The sequence below is a fragment of the Trachypithecus francoisi genome, unplaced genomic scaffold (assembly GCF_009764315.1).
Source record: "Trachypithecus francoisi isolate TF-2019V2 unplaced genomic scaffold, Tfra_2.0 Lachesis_group10, whole genome shotgun sequence".
NCBI lineage: Eukaryota > Metazoa > Chordata > Mammalia > Primates > Cercopithecidae > Trachypithecus > Trachypithecus francoisi.
In genome coordinates, this window is record NW_022681455.1 from 95,230,658 (window position 1) to 95,255,651 (window position 24,994).

At 41.3% G+C, this 24,994-nt stretch overlaps 1 non-coding gene across 1 annotated transcript; it reads right to left on the reverse strand.

The window, feature by feature from the left end:
* Window positions 1-22,241: 22,241 nt before the first annotated feature.
* On the reverse strand, window positions 22,242-22,348 carry LOC117088967. The gene has a single exon (XR_004439456.1). It is a non-coding gene; the product is annotated as a U6 spliceosomal RNA (small nuclear RNA).
* Window positions 22,349-24,994: the final 2,646 nt, after the last annotated feature.

Sequence of the window (24,994 nt, forward strand, 5' to 3'; positions counted from 1 at the left end):
TGGGTTTCAGTTCTTTGATACTTTTTTCTTCTTTTTTTGAAAGGTCTGAAAGTCATTTTCTGAGGAAGGAGTTCAGATAAAACAAATGTTAAGTTTCAAGCTTTAAGACCAGAAGGATCCATTTCTATGTTTATCAAAAACAAAAACAACAAAATAAACAAACAGCAACAACAACAAACTGTGGAACTAATGGGTCAGTTTCAGGGCCATAGGTTACTTTTGCCAGTCGTAAAGGTTGATATAAATGGAATCATACCTCTTATTTCCAACTTTTATCTCTCAGCAAAGCATTTTTGATTTTTATTCAGGTTGTTGCATGTATCAGTAGGTTGTTCCTTTCTATTGCTGAGTAGTATTTCATTATATGAATATATCACAAGTTTGTTTATCTGGGCTCCCATGGATGACGTTTTGGCTGTTTTCAATTTGGGGCTACTATGAATAAAGCTGCCATGAATGTTGTTGCACATATCTTTCAGTGAACCAATGTTTTCATTTCCTTTAGGTATTTAGCTAGTAGTTAAACTACTGGATCACAAAATAAGTATATGGTTAGCTTTACAAACAAATTTCAGTGTTTTCCAAGTGATTGTACCATTTTGAATTCCTACCAGTGATGTATTCAAATTCTGATCATGCTACATACTCATTAACGTTTACTAGTGTCAGTATTTTAAAATGTGAGCCATTCTAGGGGGTATGTAGTGGTATCTCATTGTCGTTTTAATTATCAATATTATTTTTCTAATGACTGGTGATGGTGAGTATTTTTTCATGTGTTTATGGACCATGCATAGCTCTTCTGTTGTGAATTGCCTGTTCAAGTCTTTTGCACATTTTAGAAATTGTATAGTCCTTTTAGTAGTGATTATAGAAGTTCTTTATGTATTCTAGATGCAGTTTTTTTGCCACATATCACACGTCTTCTCACAGTCTGTGGCTTGTCTGTTCACATTCTTAACGGTGTCATTTGATGAGCAGAAATTTTGTAGGTAGCATATAGTAGAATTTTGACATTTTTTTCTCTAGTCTCTCTTTGTGCATTATGAATTATGTAATCTATTTACATTTGCTATTGCTGTTTAGACACTGAGATTTAAATTTTCCATCTTTTCATTTGTTTTCTATTTATTCCATCTGTGTTTTGCTCTTATTTTTCTCTCCTATTTTCTACTTTCTTTCAGATCAGTAGAAAATTTTATAGTATGTGTATTTTATAGAGATGGGGTTTTGCCATGTTGCCCAGGCTGGTCTTGAATGCCTGAGCTCAAGCAATTGGCCTGCCTCAGTCTCCCAAACTGCCAGGATTACAGGTGTGAGCCATCACACCAGGCTGAATTTTATAATATTTCATTTTATCTCTTCTACTGGATTTTTAGTTATTCTTTTTTTGTTGCATTTGTGTGTGTGTGTGTGTGATATCTCTAGAGATTACAATATGCATACTTATACTTTTCCATGAATTAACATTTTACCACTCAGTATCTAATTTTAACACTTCATAGCAGTATCATTCATTTACCCTGATCTTTTCCTTTGAATAATTATTTATACATTTTTTCTTGTACAAAAACCTAATACATTGCTATCGCTTTGTTAAATTATATTTTTTCAAAAAAAAAAAAACACAAGAAAACAATGTTCTATACATTTCTCTACCTAGTTGCCATTTTGGGAACTTTCCATTCCTTTGCAGAGGTCATATTTAATTCCTTTGTAGTGATCCCAAATTTTATTTTCCTTCTTGAAGACCTTCCTTGATCATTGCTTTATCAATTCTGTTAAGAAACTCACTCAACTTTTATTGTTCTGAAAATGTCTTTATTTTCTCTTCATTCTGAAAAAATTATAATTCTTGCCTAATGTAGAATTCTAGGTTGTCAGGGTTTTTTTCTCTCTGCACTTTAAAGATGTTATTCTTTTGCTTTTCGACTTTCATTGTTCATGAGTCAGCAGTCATTCCTTTCTTTCCCTCAATGACAAGGTGCATTTTTGTTTGTTTTGTTTTTGAGATGGAGTTTCACTCTTGTTGCCCAGGATGGAGTGCAATGGTGCAATCTCGGCTCACCACAACCTTTGCCTCCCAGGTTCAAGAGATTCTCCTGCCTCAGCCTCCTGAGTAGCTGGGATTATAGGCATGCACCACCATGCCAGCTAATTTTTTTTTTATTTTTAGTAGAGATAGGGTTTCACCATGTTGGTCAGGCTGGTCTTGAACTCCTGACCTCAGGTGATCCACCCGCCTCAGCCTCCTAAAGTGCTGGGATTACAGGCATGAGCCACCACACCTGGCTGACATGCTGCTTTTTCTCTGGCTGCTAATTTTAAGGTTTTATCTTGTAATCGGTTTTTAGATATTTGCCTATGACATAGGCATAGTTTGAATTTATCTTACTTGGAGTTTGCTGAATTCTTGTATTTGGGGAATAACATTTTTCACCAAGTCAGGCATGGTGATGCACACCTATAATCCTAGCTACTTAGGAGGCTGAAGCAGAAGGGTCTCTTGAGCCCGATAGCTCAAGGCCAGCCTAGGCAACATATATAGACCCCATCTCTAAAGATAATATGTATATTTTTTCACCAAAAGTTGAAAAATTTCAGCCCCAAACTCTCCATCTCTTCGGACTCCAATTACATGTATGTAAATCAGTTGATATTTTGATGACTCACAGACGACGGAGGCTCATTTTAACCTTTTTTTCTGTCTGTATTTTGGTTTGTACATTTTATTTATTTTTCCCTGTCTTCAAGCTCACTGATCTTTACTTTTGTAGTGTCCAACCTGCTGTTAATCCGATGACATAATTTTTAAATGTTTCCAGATATGGCATTTTTAAATTTTAGAGTTACTGTTAGGTTTTTCAACAATATTTATTTCCCTGCTGAGGATTTCCAGCTGGTCACTTACTAGGTCCATATTTTTCTTTTTTGTTGATTTTTGTTTGTTTGTTTTTTGTTTATTTGTTTGTTTTTGTTTTTGTGTTTTGAGATGAGGTCTTGCTCTGTTACCCAGGCTAGAGTGCAGTGGCACAATCATGGCTCATTGCAGCCTTGACCTCTGAGGTCCAGAGATCTTTCTGCTCACCCTCCTGAGTAGCTGGAACTACAGGTGCATGCCACCATGCCCACCTAATTTTTTTTATTTTTATTTTTGTAGAGATGAGGTCTCACTGTATTGCCCAGGCTGGTCTTAAACTCTTGATCTTAATTGATCCTCCTGCCTCAGCCTCATCTTTTTCTTTATATGCTTAACCATGATTTTTTAATTTCCATAGGTTTTTGGAAACAGGTGGTATTTGGTTACATGAGTAAGTTCTTTAGTGCTGATTTGTGAGATTTTGGTGCACCTGTCACCTGAGCAGTATACACGGAACTCAATTTGTAGTCTTTTATCCCTCACCTCTTCCCACCCTTACCCCTGAGTCCCCGAAGTCCATTGTATCATTCTTATGCCTTTGCATCCTCATAGCTTAGCTCCCACTTATGAATGAGAACAAATGATGTTTAGTTTTCCATTCCTCAGTTACTTCACTTAGAATAATAGCCTCCAATTCCATCCAGGTTGCTGCAAATGCCATTAATTTATTCCTTTCTATGGCTGGGTAGTATTCCATTATATATATATATTTATGCCACAGTTTCTTTATCCACTTGTTGATTGATGGGGATTTGGGCTGGTTCCAGATTTTTGCAATTTCAAATTGTGCTGCTATAAACATGCATGTGCATGTATCTTTTTGGTATGCCTGGTCCTTAACCATAATTTTGATAGCTGCTTCAAAGTCCTTGTCTGCTAATCACAACATCTCATCCTTTCTATTACTTTTCTCCAGGTTATTGATCACATTTCCCTGCTCCTTTGCATTTCTAGTAATTTTTTATTCTATGCTAAACATTATGGAAATTACATTGTGAAGAATCTGGATTTTTCTGTATTTCTTTAAATAGTTTTGGGTTTGGTTCCTACAGTCAATTAATCTGTAAGCAACCTGATCCTTTAGATCAAGTGGATGGGGACGGGTGGGGTTCAAACTATCACGTATGGTCAAATTTGGCCCACTACCTATTTTGTAAAAGAAATACTAATTGGGATGTAGCCACATTCATTTGTTTATGTGTGGTCTGTGACTGCTTTCACACAACAGTGAAGTTGAATAGTTGTGACAGATGCTATATAACCCGCAAAGCCTAAAATATTTACTATCTTGCTCTTCACTTTGGTTAGGTCTCCAATTGCCCTACTCCTAAGGCATGACCTCTCTGGGATCTTAATTACTTAGGACACACACACACACACACACACACACACACACACTTTGATATGCTATGGATCTGTGTCAGCACCCAAATCTCATGTAGAATTGTTGGAGGTGGGGCCTGGTGGGAGGTGATTGGGGCAGTTTCATATGAATAATTTAGCACCATCCCCTTGGTGCTGTTCTCATGATAGTGAGTTCTCACAAGATCTGGTTGTTTAAAAGTGTGTAGCTCCTCCCCACTCTCTCTTGCTGCTGCTTCTGCCATATGAGAGGGACCTGCCTTCCTTTCACCTTTTGCCATGATTGCAAGTTTCCTGAGTCCTCCCCAGAAGCTGAGCAGAAGCTATTATGCTTCCTGTACAGCCTGCAGAACAATGAGCCAATTAAACCTCTTTTCTTTATAAATCACCCAGTCTCAGGTATTTCTCAACAGCAATGAAAGAACATACGAACTCGCGGTTGTTCTTCTCTGCCTCTTTGGTCCCCCAAATACATAGGCCACCTGCTCAGATTTCTGGAGCTCTTTCTATGTACATATTCCTCTTCTCTAGTAACCTGCCCCCAAAATTTCAGCTGCCACACCAGCCCTGAACCCTAAATTTTGCCCCCTCAAATCATAAGACTTTTGTGCTCTGTTGAGCTTTATCTCTAGGTACCCTGAGCCAGAAAGCTCGTCCAGGCAGAAAGCCAATGTGCATGTGGGACCCATCTCTGGGTCACAGTCCTGTCCTCCCTGTGATCCAACATCTGCGAACAGTCACCTCGTCAATGCGGTCCATTCTTATAGCTGTTTACAGCACCATAACTAGTCCGATGCCTGTTAGTTTGACATGGATGGACATAGGAATCTTTTGCCTGTTTGTTCGTTTGTTTGTTTGTTGGACCAGTGTGGTGGCTCACGCCTGTAATCCCAGCACTTTGGGAGGCCAAGGTGGGCGGATCATGAGGTCAGGAGATCGAGACCATCCTGGCTAACACGGTGAAACCTCATCTCCACTAAAAATACAAAAATTAGCTGGATGTGGTGGTGTGTGCCTGTGGTCCCAACTACTCCGTGGGAGGCTGAGGCAGGAGAATCACTTGAACCCGGGAGGCAGAGGTTGCAGTGAGCTGAGATTGTGCCACTGCACTCCAGCCTGGGTGACAGAGTAAGACTCTTGTCTCAAAAAAACAAAACAAAACAAAACAAAAAACAGTAGATGTTGGCATGGATGTGATGATCAGGGAACATTTCTACACTGCTGGTGGGAATGTAAACTAGTACAGCCACTGTGGAAAACGTGTGGAAATTCCTTAAAGAACTAAAAGTAGAACTACCATTTGATCCAGGAATCCCAACAGTCCTCCTATGATCTTATTGTCCTACAGCCTTCCCTATTCAGTGTAAAGCTCCCTGGAAGTTACTTTTACGTTGTCTCATTTCACTGATTTCTTTTCCCCTCCCAGAAATATTAAATGTCTGGCTGATGACATCCTCTTAGCTTTGTGACGAATATTGTCAACTCATATGGCACTTAACTATGTTGTTACAAATTTCATAATCTCCAGGCAATTTTCGACTCTACATGTAATGGAGTTCATAGTAGATCTAATTTTTGAATTTTCAAAATTGGAAACCCATCATTTTGGAATCATAAACATGACTGAATTCTAGGGTAGGATTTAGAATTGGTGTTTGGGAAAAAAACTTCCTTCTTTTCCAGGGAGGTTCAGTTTGAAGGTTGTTTTAGTTGACAGTGTATAGAAGACACAGACCTACCCTGCTAGGCATGGTGACTCATGCCTGTAATCCCAGCACTTTGGGAGGCTGAGGCGGGTGGATCACCTGAGGTTGGGAGTTCGATACTAGCCTGACCAACATGGAGAAATCCCGTCTCTACTAAAAATACAAAATTAGCCAGGCGTGATGGCACATGCCTGTAATCCCAGCTACTCGGGAAGCTGAGGCAGGAGAATTGCTCGAACCCGAGAGGCGGAGGTTGCAGTGAGCCGAGATCATGCCATTGCACTCCAGCCTAGGCAACAAGAGTGAAACTCCATCTCCAAAAAAAAAAAAAAAAGAAGACATAGGCGCCTACCCATGGTTCTTGGTAGAATTCCTGAATTAGCAAAGTAATCAAAATGCAGATACTTCATACTGAGATACTTAGCACGCCACTTGGTAATGCATGTGGTATATTTGAACAGAACTGTGCCCCCTGAAAAAGCTATAAACCTCTCTCCCCATGAAATCTGAATTTACACTAATATTGGTGTGAAAAATACTTATCACTCCTGGGAGATGTCTGTGTGTTCCAACCTAAACATTGCTCACAAGAGATTGGAAATTATGAAGTTGACAACCCACTCACCCTTTTTTCTAGAGCCCAAAGGATTGTGATAAGAAATTGCACTGGGTTTAATATAATACTACTTATATTGAACTCTTAGAGTCCCATATATGGTATCATTGAAGACCAAATAACTTTGCGTTTGGACAAAGTCCTGTGGACTTCTGGGTTCATCTTGTCTAGGCCATGAGGGCTTAGTGACATATATATATATATATGCCATCTCTGCCTCTCGGGTTCACGCCATTCTCCTGCCTCAGCCTCCCCAGTAGCTGGGACTACAGGCACCCGTCATCATGCCCGGCTAATTTTTTGTATTTTTCATTAGAGACGGGATTTCACTGTGTTAGCCAGGATGGTCTCGAGCTCCTGACCTCATGATCCGCCCGTCTTGGCCTCCCAAAGTGCTGGGATTACAGTCGTGAGCCACCCCGCCCGGCCCCGCTTAGTGACATGTTAACAGTGGAGCACAGGTTTTCCCAGCAAGGGGATAGACATTTCTTTGTCGATTCCGCTGAGACAGGAAAGGAGTTTAGCCTTACACTGGAGGAGAAATGTCTTCTCCCTCAGGCGAATTTGGGCCTGGAATCAGAGGAAAGAAGTTGCGTGGAGATAACAGGAATCAGGGCAAGTTCAAGTAGGCTGATGGCAAAAGATGAAGCCCTAAGTGAGGTCAAGTCAGGGCTGTGAGTTCAAGCAGAGACACCTGTAGTATTAGTGGGGCAAACAACTTGTCCCAGTTTATCTGGGACTGTCCTGGTTTTAAAATGGAAAACTCCTAGGAACTCCCTTAGTCTGGGGCAAATTGGGAAACTTAGTCACCCTAGGTATTAGGGATAGTTTTCTGGTGCCCTTTGTGTTGTACGACTGATCCCCCAAGACTTCAGTCTGATTAGAAGTCTCAGCTCCAAGCTAGGCGCGGTGGCTCACACCTGCAATCCCAGCACTTTGAGAGGCCAAGGCGGGTGGATCACGTGAGGTCAGGAGTTCTGGACCAGCCTGGCCAACATACTGAAACCCCGTTTCTACCAAAAATACAAAAATAATCTAGGCATGGTGCGCACGTCTGTAATCCCAGCTACTCGGGAGGCTGAGTCAGGAGAATCACCTGAACCCAGGAGGCAGGGGTTGCAGTGAGCCGAGATCGCGCCGCTGCATTCCAGCCTGAGTGAGACTCCATCTCAAAAAAAAAAAAAAAAGTCTCAGCTCCATTTTAGCTGTGCTTTGGGAATAGAGGGAGGGGACTGCATTCATTTGTAAGGATATGTAGTCTAGGGAAAGCTGTGGCAAGCCAGAGGGGGCCCAACAAGGGACTCTCAGCATCTGGTGCAAGGCCGCTGCCTGGGACTGAGTATTAACGGGTTTAGGGGAACACGTAAGGATCTTCAGAGGCCCCAGGAGAAAAACGAAGAGGGGTCTATGGGATAGGATGAAGTCGGGACTTCCTGTGGTATAGAAGGGTGGGGGCTTATTCTTTGAGTATTAAACAGAAGTCCTGACCTTGGAGTTGGTGAACTTGGCAACATCTGGGTTACATATACTTCTAGGTGTCTTCCTATGTAGTATGGAGAAACACATGCCAACCTCAGAACTGATTTTCCATTCATTTCTCTGTTATCCAATATATAAGTGATATTTTTCATTCTTAATATCAGGGTTCCAGTGTAGCCTATACATCAAGCTCCTGTTCAGTGGAAGAAGGTGGACAATAGTCTTGAGAATGGACTCGACCACTTCCTAGTTATAGGACCCTAGAAAAATTTCCTAAGTCTTCAAAACATCATTTTCACAACGTCTTCCGGTCCTTAGAATTCTCTGAAGAATTACATGAGATACTTTATATCTATCAGGCTGACTTATGACTTCTATGGGTTCCTGGCACTTTGCCTTTGTGGATCCCTTCCTCCATAAAAAGTATTAAGGCACAAATACTATCCAAGCAGGATTCATTATTATATTCATTATCATTTAGTATATTAATTTTAAATTTTATTTCATGTTATGTAATTTTTTATTATTCTTGTTATTATTTTGACACAGGGTCTTGCTCTGTTGCCCAGGCTGAAGAGCAGTGGCTCAATCTTGGCTCACTGCAGCCTCAACTTTCCAGGGCTCAAGCAATCCTCCCACCTCAGCCTCCCAAGTAGCTGGGATTACAGGCACATGCCACCACACCCGGCTAATTTTTTTTATTTTTTGTCAAAATGCGGTTTAATCACATTGTCCAGGATGGTCAGGGCACAAGGGGTCCTCCCACATCAACTTCCTAAAATGCTGGGATTACCGGCATGAACCACCATGCCTGGACTAATTTTTAATTTTACATATTGTGATATATTAGTGCATTTTATTATTATTTTCCATTTTTTTCTGATTTGAGAAACATTAAAATTGAAACATTTTTGTGATCTCACTCACTGTGCCTCCTGTGTTTCTTAAGTCCGCCCTAATATCCAGCGCCTGGGACAGGGTGAGCACATAGTAGGTGCTGCACACAGTTTTTGTTCTTTCTCTTTCATCCACATCTAAAGCAACATTTTCAAAAACTCCAAGTGGCAAATTAAAATTTAAAAAATAAAGTCAAAAGAAAATGTTCTCCAAGCCAGTGGATATCTGTAACAGCAGGTTTCACTTACAGTGAATATCACTTTACTGCTTTTAACAAACTTCAAAGAAAATGTTGTAAGGCCATTCATTCTACATGTCTGTTTCACATCAGTCACAATTATATTCCAGCTTCACTTCTCTCCCCTTGTTAAACCTCATAAATCGTGTAACCAGAATGTATGTGTAGTATATGGATTACATTAGGAATTGTCAGAAGTAGCCTGATAGTCAGCATCAGCAGTGGCCCCCCCAACTCCGGCAAATCCGAACCCTGGGAAGGTATGTTAATACCCGCACCCGCAGTCATTAGAAGAACCACAGCCCAGGGAAACGGACCCATTTCCTTAACAGTCTCTCTAGAGAACTGAAATTGCCATTGCCACATTTAAACCATTGTGCCACAGCTCTCCAACAGATATGCTCGTTGACCTGTTGAGCGGTCATACAAAAATAAAAACAAAAGTCAGATTTGCAGTGGAAATGAAACCTCGTGTGTGGTACGCAGGGAACATGCAGGTTTCCAGAACTGGTTAGTTGAGCCCCTGAGATGCCGTTTTGGCATGCAGAATAAAATGTTGTTATCCTAGAAATGCTCTCTACCAGCACCTCTCAAAGAAGGAAATGTCTCTGGATTTCCAAACTTCACTGTTGTCTGCTTTTTCATTCATGGCAAAGACTCCTGGATGACAGCAGCCACCCTTCTCATAAGGAAATGACTGAGAGATGAGATGGCAAGCGGGGGCCCCCTCTGGCAGTCATCTGGCCAGGGCAGAGCACTTTACCTCCTCTCAAACCCTCCCCCCTCCCTGCTTTGATACTTTCTCCCCACACAGTAAAGATCCAAGGAAGTTGCCCATCAATGGCAAGCACATTTTTCCGTTTGAAAGATGCAGTAAAAAGAAGTTATATGGTCAAAGAATACAGATTCCTTGTTCTAAGTGAAAGAGCTTAATAGATTTATATTCATCACTCCCGTTACATCTATAAGATCACTGAAATTCAAGACGATCTCATTTATCTGGCAGTGGTTGAGAGCGAGCTGCTTCCCACATATGGCTTTTTCTGATAACCCACACTTAATACCCTTTGAAGCACCAGCACTTGTTAAAATGGAATCTTTTTTTTTTTTTGATAGAAAAATTTTCGAAATGTCACACATGTTTCCCAGCCTTTTAAAACAGATTTTCCAATGCATGGGGAGGCGTGATGGTGAAAGAATTCTAGAATCAGACAGATGGGTTCATATGAAACTCTGACACTGCCATGTTGGTCATGAGACCTTGAGCAGTTTCAAATCTCTGGGTGTTGCCATGTTCCCTTTCATAGAGATGGATGAAACTCTGAGACATGCTGGGAGGCTAAGTGATCTGCTACATATTGAAAGTGTTCAATGTGCTACTGGGGAAACATTAACCATTTTTTAAAAAAGAGGGTAAGGCCAGGCCAGGCTTGGTGGTTCATGCCTGTAATCTCAATATTTTGGGAGGCTGAGGTGGGAGAATCATTTGAGCCCAGGAGTTTGAGACCAGCCTAGGCAACATAGTGAGACCTCATTTGTACAAAAACATTAAAAAGTTAGCCAGGCCTGGTGGTGCATGTCCATACTCCCAGCAACTCAGAAGACTGAAGTGGGAGGATCATTTGAGCCCAGGAAGTTGAGGCTGCAGTGAGCTGTGATTTTACCACTGCACTTCAGCCTGGGTGACAGAGTGAGACTCTGTCCCTTAAAAGAAAGAAAGAGTGTAGTAGAAAATAAATGTGTAATGAAATAAATAAAATTAATAAGCAAAACCAATGTGTTGTAAAATGGTAATAACCTGATGAGCACTGCTTTGATCTAAATATGCCTTCAGACTTTTTAATAAGCACAGTTAACTTCACCTATTCTAAATGGTCTCAGCTCAAAATGCCTTTAGAGTTTCTTACCTTTTTTTCAAGTTTTTTTTAAAGTTTTTTATTTGTTTGTTTGTTTGTTTGTTTTTTCAGATGGAGTTTCGCTCTTGTTGCCCTGGCTGGAGTGCAATGATGTGATCTCGGCTCACTGCAACCTCCATCTCCTAGGTTCAAGCAATTCTCCTGACTCAGCCTCCCAAGTAGCTGGGATTACAGGTACCTGCCACCATACCCAGCTAATTTTTGTATTTTTTAGTACAGACGGGGTTTCATCATGTTAGCCAGGCTGGTCTCAAACTCCTGACCTCAGGTGATCCACCTGCCTCAGCCTCTCAAAGTACTGGAATTACAGGCATGAACCACCACTCCTGGCCTAACTTTTGTTTTGACAATCAATGGATCTCCCTTCTCACTGGGTTCAGTGTCTATCTGCGGCCATAGCTCCTCTAGGATCTTCTTTCTAACATCCTGTGAGATGAGAAACCACACGAGCCAGTTGGCTAGAAGCATTTTCCAGTAAGAGTAAGTGTGTTCTAAAGCATGGCTTTGGGTATTTTTTTTACCCTGAGGGGAGGGGAAGTATGACTTTTAGTGCATCGTATTTGTCAAGATGGGCCAGCTTTTGCTGCAAGAAAAAAAAAAGAAAAAAAAAAAAAAAAAACTCCAAAATCTCAGGTGGCTTCACAGAGTAACAGTTTATTTCTCATTTATTTTGTGTGTCCACTTGGGTTGCAGAAGGGCTCTATTTAGCATGGTCGCTCAGGTACACAGGCTGACAGAGCCTCCATCTCAATCCACGCCTCCACGGTCCCCACAGCAGGGGAAGTGAACATGGTAAACTGCCTAGGAGGTCTTACAACTTCTGCAGGAAATCACCTATGTCTTCATGCTGACATTTCACTGGCTACCACAAATGACATGACCACACTTCTAGAGGGCAGACAGATACAATTCTATCATGTGCTGGCAATGGGAGTTGGGGAGAGCTGGGTAATCTCACCTATAGCTCTGGTTTATATATTTTAGCTAATAATAATCCCAGTTTATATTTACTGAGTGCTTTTATTCCATGCCATCTACTGTACTAGCTGCTTTACAGTCACAGGTACTTTCCCTGTTTTTATACATGAGAAAATTAACATGCAAACAAGTTAAGGCACTTGCCTGTAGCCATACACAGAGTAATAACACGGGTAAACTGATATTCAAACTGGGTCTGTCTGACACCAAAGCGCGTGTTCTTAACCAACATTTTCTGAATCTCAAATATGTTCTAGATCACTGAGGTTGATAAATAACCTTAAAATAAGTGACTCATGTTATTGTTATGTTTGACTCATGTTATTGTTGTGTTTGTGAAATTTATCAATGGAAGAATGGTCAAAATTTCCTTTGTTCATATTCTTTTCTCCATTGCCTTTCCCTAGTAGGATGGCTTTCAATTTAACAAATATACTGAGAGCACTGACTATGTACTTATCTGTGAAACACACCAGGAGGGATTCTAGGGCAGGGTGTAATCAACACCACAGTTCTTGATTTCTGAGAGTCTATAATCTTTCAAAGAAATGATACTGAATAAAAGTAAATACTTTAAGATGAAAGGTAAAATATAAGATAGTTTGTAAGAGAGTTAAACAGAATAGTATGATGCATTGTGTGCTACACATAGCTCTCTTTGCTGTTGTCAATGTCAAGGAATAGGAAGAAGGGCCTTGAAAAATGAAGATAACTTGGACAACAAAGGTGTGCATCCTGAAATAAGCAGAGGATGTATGAAAAATAGGAGACTGGCTTGATGAGGGTGAAAACTGTGTGTTGGGAGGAAGGGAGGGAACTAAGCTGGCTGGGAAACATAGAGCCAGGTTACAAAGAACCTTGAATACCGGTAGGAGCCCTGGCCATATCCCCTAGGCAGAGAGAAAGAGGATACAAGGTATATGATATTTCTCTTTTCCTATAATGTTTTAAAAAATGTAAAATATTTCAAATAAAATTGAAGTTTACTTTGTCTCCTCATCCCTTCCTGGTCACAGTAACTTCTCCTCTCTCCTAAGAGGAAACTACCATCATGATTTGGTGTGTAATATTCCAGTTCACATTTTAATATTTTCCCCCACAGGTATGCAAGTTATGAATTCTATTTCCATCCTTTTACCCATAAATCCATGACTACCCATAAATTAATATTCCCACATCTAAATTAAAGTCTAGAATTAATATTGCTTACTTCCTTCTAAATAATATATACTTTAACTCTCATCTGCCCTCCAATCTTCCATGTTTTTATTGTTTAGAAATTTACTTCTACCTTAGTTTTAAACACTCACAAAAAGTCATTTTAATTATACTATTGAGAGCTTATTTAGATTTACCAACACATTTACCCACTTTTAAAGGTTTCTTGCATCCCTCTTCTTTTCATGGTAATCTTTCTTCTTGCCAAAGTATATCTTGATATAGATATATATGTATATGCCAAGTACTACTTGAAGACCAGGCACAGTGTTTCATGCCTGTAATCCCAGCACTTTCGGAGGCCAAAGCAAGTGGATCACTTGAGGTCAGGAGATTGAGACTAGCCTGGCCAACATGATGAAACTCCATCTCTACTAAAAATACAAAAATTACCTAGGGGTGGTATTGTATGCCTGTAATCCCAGCTACTCGGGAGACTGAGGCAGGAAAATCACTTGAACCCAGGAGGTGGAGGTTGTAGTGAACTAAGATTATGCCATTATATTCCAGCCTGGGCAGTAGAGTGAGACTCTGTTTCAAAAATAAATAAAGTACTATTTGAGAAAGTAGCCTTTTGATGTCTGAAATTGACTTTATTATATATTCACCCTGGAATATAGTTGAATATAGATATGCAAGAATGCATGTCTTGGATAGTGAAAATTATTAATTATTACCTCTTTGCTTCTTATCCTTTCATTTTTTTCTGTTTTGCAACTCTTAATCAACATATGTAAGACTATCTCATTTGATTAACTTTTGTATTTTCCATCTCTTTCTTTCTCTCTTTTGTTGTATTTTGGATAATTTCCTCAGATCTGTCTTTCCATTTATTTATTTGCTCATCAACCACATCTATTTTACAGTCCAACTGGTCTGTTGAGGTTTTTATTCCAATTACTCATTTTTTCATTTTTAGAAATGTTTTCCTCCAATCTGCCTGTTGTTTTTAAATTGATTTTATTCTTAGTTTATGATTGGTGTTCCTTTTTTATGTTTTGAAATGCTTTAAGTCTATTTATTTTAAAGTCCTTTTTAGATGTTTTTCTATTACTCCCAGCTCTTGAGATGCAAATTCTCCCACTTGTTTCATCTGTTGGCTCTGCTTCACTGTGATTTGCTTCCTTATGTGACTTCTTTCCTTATTTCCTTTCTGTAAACTCATCCTTATGAAGATGAAAGTGAAAGAGGACCCCATGACAGTTTCATGCGCTCTACAACATTTTTGTGAGGTGCCTTTGAATTTACCAATTCTGGACAAGATTTTAAGTTAATTTCTTAGTTTTGGGTCCCTGTACATAAGTAAGGAGAATTCAGATCTTACTCATGACACAAATTCATTTCTTTAGAGTGATGCCTGTTACTCTCGTGGCCCTGAAAAACTACAAGCTTCCCTGCTATTCCCCTAGGCTAGTGGGTGGTTTCGTTAGTTCCCAATTCAAAGGACATTAGTCAGCTCTTCAGAAATCCTGGCTTTGTGCAGGTAGCCTGGCCCCTCCTCCTGACTCTCTGGGGCTCAGGCCTACAGGATCCTGTTCACAGGGCCTCTAAAGTTTCAGCTGTTAAGGTCTCACTCCTATCCTGGTTCACATGTAAGTATTTGCATTTTACCTCCCTCTGATCACTCTAACTTTGGGCATCCTCTTTGCATCTGGCACTTGAGGCTTTCCCTTTCTTGGTTTTCAGTTTGTGACTGTATTAACAATGATGGAGAGGGTATTTTTATCAAAATTTGTATATGTGTGAAGTGGGAGGGTTTGTTTGTTTGTTTGTTTGTTTGTTTTTTGAGGTGGAGTCTTGCTCTGTCGCCCAGGCTGGAGTGCAGTGGCCGGATCTCAGCTCACTGCAAGCTCCGCCTCCCGGGTTCCCGCCCTTCTCCTGCCTCAGCCTCCCAAGTAGCTGGGACTACAGGCGCCCGCCACCTCGCCCGGCTAGTTTTTTGTATTTTTAGTAGAGACGGGGTTTCACTATGTTCGCCAGGATGGTCTCCATCTCCTGACCTTGTGATCCGCCCGTCTCGACCTCCCAAAGTGCTGGGATTACAGGCTTGAGCCACCGCGCCCGGCCTGTTTGTTTGTTTTAATCAGCTCAGATTAGCACTGTTGAACTTCAGCTATGGAAAAAATATTTTAAATGAAAAACTACACAGGACTTGGCAACTGATCACATATAACTTACTTAGTTTGCATTACCCCTCCCCATCCTCTTGCTGTCTACTTCCCTAAAGGAGATTTTGAGACAAGGACTTGAGAGTAAGTTGTTAATATTGAAGATGGGGCAGGGCGTGGTGGCTCACGCCTGTAATCCCAGCACTTTGGGAGGCCAAGGTGGGTGGATCACCAGGTCAGGAGATCGAGACCACCCTGGCTAACACAGTGAAACCTTGTCTCTACTAAAAATACAAAAGAAATTAGCCAGGCATGGTGGCAGGTGCCTGTAGACCCAGCTACTTAGGAGGCTGAGGCAGGAGAATGGTGGGAACCCAGGAGGCAGAGCTTGCAGTGAGCTGAGATCACGCCACTGCACTCCAGCCTGGGCGACAGAGTGAGACTCCATCTCAAAAAAAAAAAAAAAAAAAAGAAAGAAAGAAAATGGAAGCAACATCAGTAGAGAAGTAAAAAAAAAAAATTAGACGGGGAAGGGAAAATGGCCAATAAAGGGTGTTATCAATCCACTTACTATTCTAGAAACTGGAACATAATTACCCTGGGGAAACCCTGCATGTTCAGTTATCCTACTCAAGGGGTGAGGAAGCTATTATATTGATACTAACCACTGTATGTCACTGGTAGAAGGTGCTTCCAGTAGGTAACCCATCAACATTCCAGCCTGTCATGTAGATAGTTTTAGTTATATACCAATGTGTAACATACTATCCCAAAATTTAGTGGCTTAATATGACAATAAATATTTATTATTTCATACAGTTTGCGTGGGTCAAGAAATTTGGAATAGCTTAGCTGGTGAGTTCTGGCTTGAAGTTCCTTATGTGGTTGCGTTTAAGAAATGGGCAGGGATTTAGTAATCTGAAGGTTAGATTGAGGCTGGAGGACCTGTTTCTAGGATGGTTCACTTGCACGACTGGCTGGTCTGTGCTGGCTGTTAGTTGGAGGCCTCAGTTCCTCACCACATCGACTTCTCCATTTGACTGCTTGAGTGTCCCCACAACAAGGCATATGCTGACCCCAAAATGAGTGATCCAAGAAAGATCATGAGACCACAGGGACTTTTATGGCCTAGTCTTGAAAGTCACACTGGCATTTCCACCACATTCTGTTTGATAGAAGTGAGTCAAGTCATAAAGTTTGGCCCACGTTCAAGAAGAGGGGAGGGAAGTATATAAAAAAATGCGTGAACCTGTTTTTAAGCCATCAGAAAGGACAAATCAGGCTTTGGCAATCAGAGCGAGTTCTCAGGCAAAGAAACACAGGTGCATTTAGAATTCACGTAGGCTAAAGTGGCAAGGAGGAGGAAGGATGGGTGGGACACCAAGACTGTCCTCTCCAGGAATAAATAAAGATAAGTCCAACCCACTTTTAAGGTGTAGGGAAATAGACTTGATCGTTTCATGGGAGGAGCTGCAAAGAGACATGCTAAAGGACATCGGGATATGAGTGAAGATCCAGGCCATCTTTAGAATCAATGTACTGCAATCACTAAGAAAGAAAAAGCACTTCCAGTTAGATTATGATACTCCATGGATTATAAGATGTATCTCAGTTTCAGGCCAGGTGGAGTAGCTTATGCATGTAATCCCAGGACTTTGGAAGGCTGAGGCAGGCAGATCACTTGAGGTCAGGAGTTCAAGAAGAGCCAGGCCAACATGGTGAAACCCCATCTCTACTAAAAATACAAAAAGTAGCTGAGTGTGGTGGTGGGCACCTGTAATTTCAGCTACTTGGGAGGCTGAGGCAGGAGAATGACTTGAACCCAGGAGGCAGAGGTTGCAGTGAGTTGAGAGCATGCCACTGCACTCCAGCCTGGGTGACAAGAGTGAAACTCCATCTCAAAAAAAAAAAAAAAAGTATCTCTGTTTCAGACATACTAATATGAAAAAAGTACATCTTAGAATCAATAAATATAGTAGTTGTACAAAGAATTTCAGAGTTGTATATATACAGTAGCTGCAGAAACCAAACATCTCTAACTTTTGTCTTCCATCTTACATAGATGTCATTAAGAATTAAGCATAGACAGTAGGATGATGATGGTATGGAGATTTAGATTTTAGCCCTTACCAGGCCATATCCTAGAAGTTCAATAAGTTGTTTAATCACTCTGGGTCTCAATTTTCATATCTGCAAAATGGAGATAAGCTACTGCCTTGACTTTCCCACAGATCAATAAAAAACAAACCCAAAATAGCTTTAAAATTAAGATGTCATTGAGATATAAGGTACCATGAGTGTGCAGAAGCAGCTATAAAATTCACAGATAGCATGAAAGAAAATGAACATTTTTGTTCTCTTGGAAGCTCAAGAGAGACAAAATTCTTGATTCCTTATGGTGCTAATCATACTGGACTGATTCCCACATTTTATTTTATGTATCTATTTAATTAATTAATTTATTTTTTTGAGATGGAGTCTCACTTATTCTGTCACCCAGGCTACAGTGCAGTGGCACAATCTCTGCTCATTACAACCTCTGCCTCCTGGGTTCAGGCAATTCCCCTAACTCAGCCTCCCAAGTAGCTGGGATTACAGGTGTGTACCACCACATCCAGTTAATTTTTGTATTTTTAGTAGAGACAGGGTTTCACCATGTTGGCCAGGCTGGAACTCCTGACCTCAGGTGATCTGCCCTCCTCAGCCTCCCAAAGGATGGAATTACAGTCGTGAACCACCACGCCCAGGCTGACTCCCACATTTTAAAGAAATATCTTTGTTTAAAGACCAAATTTTTAGAAATGGAAGAAGGCAGTGGGGACTTGAGTGTGATCCTACACAAATAGATCTTGAACATAAATGAAGATAAAAAACAATTGCACAATTGGTCATTTTCTAGCTGGTGCAATAAACCCGGGCATAGGAGAACCATACACCTCTTTGGCTGAGCTGGCAAATCTAGGTATTGTTCACACATGGCCATTTCCTAGCAGTGTCTGCTCAAGCCCAAATAGAGACAGCACTTGGGGCTTTCAGTCAGAAAAACCCAGCTGCCACTTGGGCTGCTGAAAGCTCCCAATATAAAGAAATGACACACACCTGAGCAGGTCTGATATATATTCCTTTCTGCAGAGGGCTGTGGAATACATTCCTGGGCCATTCATCATGTTGCTAAAATTAGATCCTGCTTAGAAGGAATGATATATTACTGATTACATAATAAAGATAGCTATATTTCTCATGAGAAACAGAAGGGAGAGATATATTTAGGCATAGGGCAAATATATCCTTGATATGAAAAATGGATTCATTAAGTATTTAATCTTTATACCATTCCTGTGAAATAAATGCACACATACATCACACGTGTTTTAAAGTGACTTGATAATTAATATTGTTACACTTGAGAAAAATTCTGGCTCTCCACGGAGAAGTCATGTCATGAGTCAGAGAGTGCAGGCTGAGGCATGCCCTCCACCGAACGGCTTGTCTGCACTCTAAAAGCCAAGTGAACCATTCCATCTGCATGAAGAGAGTGAGTCCTGGATTTGCGTCGTGATGTCATCTCAGGTGGGTGAGGCCCAGAGGGAGTCACTGGGGCTTTTCTGAAGTAGTGCATTTCAAAGAGTCCATGGTGTTGACAGCTGAAAATATCCTATCTACAAGAGACAGCTTTCATTCTCCTTTGTTTGTAAACAAAACAAAACAAAACAAAAAAACCCATCAGTTGCCTTACATCTCATTCTAGTTCTCTGCAACATCCTTACCATACAGGAAAAAATCTCACATTTTAAAAAACTTGTAGCCTTAGTGGAGGCATTTCCAGATATCCTGTGATGATATTCTGACTTAAAACAAATATGAGAGTGTTTGGTTGAAGTTTAAACAAACACACAGATTTGTAGCACCTCATGTGTCAAAGGTCAGCAAAAACAAATCTGGGTAAAATGAAAGAGCGAAATAATTCTAAGAACAATAGCTATGAAGAGTAGATTGAGCCAACTCAATTTTATCCTAAAGGGATTATGGTTAGGAGGAAAATGCTAACAAGTTATAAAAGATTAAAAGCTCATTACTTGTATGTTTATGTTACAGAAAAATAGCATAGGCTTTGAAGTTAGATGGGCTTGAGTTCTTGTCGTGGATCTGACATGTACTAAATTTGTGAGTTTCAGGCAAGTAATTTAACCTCTTGTGAGTTCTTTGTCCTCAACTGTAATATAAAAATCAAATTACTCTGACAGTACTGTCCTAAATATTGATGGCGTGTACAGTATCTAGCACGGCCTGATATAGAGCAGGAAGTCAACAAACATCTATTGCCTTCCATTCTCCATCCCCTGGAGTCTGCCCACTTAGATGAGTCTAGGAAGGTAGTGGCAGAAACCTTTTCCAGCTCTCAGTGACACCACCATCATCATCATCATCCTCCTCCTCCTCCTCCTCATCACAATGCTTCTCTCTACTTTAGCAGGCTGTCAATTAAAATTCTAGAGTTAACAGGAACACATTCATGGACAAAGGTTTACGTCTCTTTCATGCTACATGTCTATTGCGAGTTAGCAGGTAGCTGTGCTCACTTTAGTCACTCAGGGACTCAAGGTTCTGCCCTCTTTTGATGCCACCATCTCAACATGAGGTTTACAGTTGACTGTGGGAAGAAAAGAGCATCAAAATAGAGCAGTGGCTTTTCATTGCTTCCACGAAGAAGTGCTATATGACACTTCTGCTTACATTTCAAAGGGTCAGGAATGTCAATCCACCCAGGTCCCTAAAGAAGAGGCGATTCAGAGAGTTGAGGCTCCTGTGGAGTAGCAAAATGATGACTAGAATGCACCCACTACACCCAAGTCCAGGGAGGCGTCCAGTAACCCCAACTGCAGGTGCCATAACCCTGACTCCCCGGCTTCCCTTCCTGGGAGGATGCAGCTTTGCATGCAGCCCACCAATCTCAGCCAGGATCTAATCCAGGCCCATTCTTTCCCCTGGTTCAGGCTTGTGAGTGGCTTTCGGAAGTTTTGATTATTAACCTTTCTAAATAATTCCTATGCTCTTCTCAAGTCACATCTAAGTTGTCAAACTTGCAGATGCTTCATGGCAACATGATTGCTATTTTGTCACCAGATGCACCTTACTGTCACTTCACATCAAATTAGATGCCCTGTGTAGCTGATGTTCCTACAAGTTTTGCTTCTTTCCCAGAAATACTTAATCAGTATCTCCCTTATTTGCCAGTGGTTGACTGATTGCATTATTGGCCCTTATTTTTCACCCCTCCCTTCTATTCAGTACCCTTGACGTGTGATTTTGCATGACCTCTTGCTAAAGAGGTGGAGTTTATTTCTCTATGAAAACGAAAAGTGGCTAAAAGCTTCATGGAAGGGCCTATGTTCAAGGAAATTGACCTGTCAGGGGGTTTGAGAGCAGTAAGAGTTTACAGGCTGGGAAGATTCAGGAAGGAGACTCCACTGTGATCCTGTGTGGTTCAATCTGATGGAAGCGGGACCTCAGCTGGTGGTTCTGGACATGAGGAACAGGTCTTGATTCTGTGAAGAAGGGGTTACAGGAGCTAAGCCAGAGTGACCAGACACTGGACAAACAGGCTGAGATTTGGTCCGAGGGTCCAGGAGGGCATCCAAAAAACAAACAGAAAATCTAGACAGGAGACCAGCAACCCTGTGGGGCCTGAGAAGAGGGTGCCCTGCTGGCACTGCCAGGCTCATCGGACACCATGTTGAGATAGGAAGTCTTGTTCCAGAAACCACCGACAGTGGGAAGGGGGATCCTGAGCTTTCTCTAAGTTCAGAGCTGGATGAGAGTCAGGTCCTTTAACTTAGAAGGCCATGGAAAGCAGGGGCTACAACTGTCACCCTAGTCACTCACTTTTCTCAGGAGTGGACAGTAGGAGCCTTCGGATCCAGCGGCTCTCATCCTGGGTGCACACCTGATCACCTGGCACATTTTTTAAAATGCTGTTGCCTGGGCTGCACCTCACCGCCAACAAGATTCTGACTCGATTGGCCTTGGTAAGTGGAATGTATTAGGTTGCCGCAAAGGTAACTGTGGTTTTGCCATCACTTTTAATGGCAAAAACTGCAATTACATTGCTCCACCCTATGTTATTATTATTAACAATAGACGCCTGTGTTGAAAACACATATCCAGTTGGCTGGACCCCAAGCCTTCCTCCTGGTACAGGCCTTTACACTGATCTTTCTAAACCACAGTTTAATTAGGCACCTTAATTACCATTTCTAAAGAAAAAATTAATAATGAAAATAACTGTTTTAATCTGTGGATTACACACACAGTCATTTAAAATATATAAATTGACCAACAGAAGCCCTTGTCTGTAGCCATGACTTCTGTTGTTTTTTTTTTTAAGACAAGGTCTTGCTGTGTTGCCCAGGCTGGGGTGCAGTGGTACCATCACAACTCACTGCAGCCTCGACCTCCCAGGCTAAAGCGATCCTCCCACCTGAGCCTCCAGAATCTTGAGACTACAGGCATGTGACACCACACTGGGCTATTTTTTGTTTATTATTTGTAGGGTCTCCTTGTATTGCCTAGGCTGGTCTTGAACTCCTGGGCTCAAGCTATCCTCCCTCCCACAGCCTCTCAAAATGCTAGGATTGCCGGCCTGTGCCACTGCGCCCGGCCCTCTAGCCATGTTTTACATGTGCCCCACAGTCAAAAGCTGATGCCTTGCCAAGACAGGGAGTGCATCGTAAAATTTCAGAGTAATTTACCTTAAAGAGAATCTTTTTTTATTTTTATTTTTTTTCAGTTTGAGAGCAGGTACTAAAAATATGGAATGCTTCACGAATTTGCGTGTCATCCTTGTGCAGGGGCCATGCTAATCTTCTCTGTATCATTCCAATTTTGGTATATGTGCTGCCGAAGTGAGCACAAGAGATTCTTTAAAATATTCATTTTATATTTTTAAATTTATTTATTTTTGAGACAGAGTCTTGCTCTGTCATCCAGGCTGGAGTGCAGTGGTGTGATCTCGGCTCACTGCAACCTCTGCCTCTGAGGTTCAAGGGATTCTTGTGCCTCAGACTCCTGAGTAGCTGGGATTACAGGCATACACCACCAAGCTAGGCTAATTTTTGTATTTTTAGTAGAGATGGGGTTTCACCATGTTGGCCAGGCTGGTCTCAAACTCAAGTGATCCACCCGACTCGGCCTCCCAAAGTGCTAGGATTACAGGCATGAGCCACCACGCCCGGCCTAAAATATTCATTTTAAAGAAGAACATAGCAACTTAAAAATGACAAAATATTAGCTTATCTATCTGTATTTATTCATTCACACCAAACCCAAGGACTCTAGCATTTTTTTTTCCTTTTTTTTTTTTGAGACAGAATCACAGAATCTTACTCTGTCACCCAGGCTGGAATGCAGTGGCACAATCTCGGCTCACTGCAACCTCCATCTCCCAGGTTCAAGTGATTCTCCTGCCTCCACCTCCTAAGTAGCTGGGACTACAGGCATGCACCACCAAGCCTGGCTAATTTTTGTATTTTTAGTAGAGACAGGGTTTCACCATGTTGGCCAGGCTGGTCTCAAACTCCTGACCTCAGGTGATCCGCCCACCTTGGCCTCCCAAAGTGCTGGGATTACAGGCATGAGCCACTGCACCCAGCCTGGACTCTAGCATTCTTAACACAGAATATTGCATGCTAAGAAAAAAAAAAACAAGAAAATGCTAGGATACATTGCGATGAGGGGTTCTTTTGGATCTGGGGTCAGGGCAGGCTTTGCAGAGACGGTGCCTGTTGATTTCAGGCCTAGATGAAAAGCAGGAACCAACCTGGTGACCAACTGGGGAAAAGCTTCACAGGGAAAGTGACCCAGCGTTCTGCAGAGAACTCATGCTCAATGATCAGTGGGGAAAGTAGTTTGGCGACTTCAGGTGATGCTCACAGCAGTTCATTATCCCAAATGTGAAGCACCCCAGCCACCTGAAGAGAAGGAAGTAAATAACACACACACATCCCAAATGAGGAACAGGAGTTAAATTTATTTTTAAAGCACCACGAATAAGCATAGCTGGCGTTACAGACAGTATTCAGGGGATGGTATTATGTTCTCTCACATAACGTTTCTAAAGAACAGAGACGCGCATGGCCCTAGTCAGTTTTCCCTGTGAGTGATAAAAAAGTAATCTTTTATTAATATTATTTTGGATTTGTTACCATTGTACATAATCTCAGAAGACCAAGCAGAGAACACATTATATAAATCAAAGGAATAAATGAATATGAAAGAAAAGACAATTATAAGCCCGAGTAAAAATTTCTGCCCATTCTGTTACACTATAAAGCATTTTGTAAATCTAAATATCATACATGAATGTTGAATAAATATATAAATATGATCTTCCTCTGGGTTTTTAAAAATAAGAATCTCGGTAGGCAAAGAGCTATCATTTCACATTTAAAAGTTCTCTCAGGCCTGTGTTTTCCAGCCTCAACAGTCACCGCAGGGAAGCCAGTATCTCAGTAGAGATAGTGAGGGTGGCAGTTGACAGCTCTGGGTTTTGGACTGGAGGCAGATGGAACTAGGTTGAGTCCCTACCTTGCCATTTGGTTGTGTGACCTTGGACAAGGTACACAATCTATCCAAGCCCTCATTTTGAAACGTCTAAAACGGGGTGGTTCTTCCCATTTCAAATTGTTGTTGTTGGAACAAAATGAGATTTATTTAGAGTGTGGAACAGCGGCTGTGACATCCCCATGGTTATCATGACCAACATTATCTCATCGGAGGGTATGGATGTGTTTGAGGGCCTCATACTGGCACACTTGGAGATGCACAAGATAGCCATGGGACAGAATAAGGCTGTGGCATGGTTGTTGCTTCAATGGGAAGACTTGGAATGGACAACAACTCTTCCACAGCCTTACCAATCAATCCTGGTGGCAATTAAGTGCGGTGGCTCACACCTGTAACCCCAGCACTTTGGGAGGCTGAGGCAGGCAAATACCTTCAGCTCAGGAGTTCAAGACCAGCCTGGGCAACATGGTGAAACCGTATCTCTACAAAAAATGCAAAAAATTAGCCATGTGTGGTGGTGCATGCCTGAGTCCCTGCTACTCGGGATTGCTTGGGCCTGGGAGGTTCAGGCTACAGTGAGCCAAGATTGAGCCACTGCACTCCAGCCTTGTCAATAGAGTGAGACCCTGTCTCAAAAAAAGAATTGAGGAAGTTGGAGATCAGTCTGTTGTCCATTGGTTGTTGTTGCATTTAACCTAGTGAGTTTGGCTTTCAACTCTTTATTAAGGAATTCAACGATAATCTTAAAAAATTGTTTCTGGAGAGAATTCTTTCTGAAACAAATTGTCACCTGGAAACTCATAAAGGATAAATACCAAGGCATACAAGTAGGAAGCAAACTATATAATAATATTCACTTGTGAGAACTACAGAGATTAATGTTATTCATGATAGAGAAAGATATTCTGCTTTAGGCATATTTCCTATCCCTCTAGCAGGGGGAATCAACATATTTCCCCCCCTTGCATTCAAAACAAAGTTTGATTAGTGCATT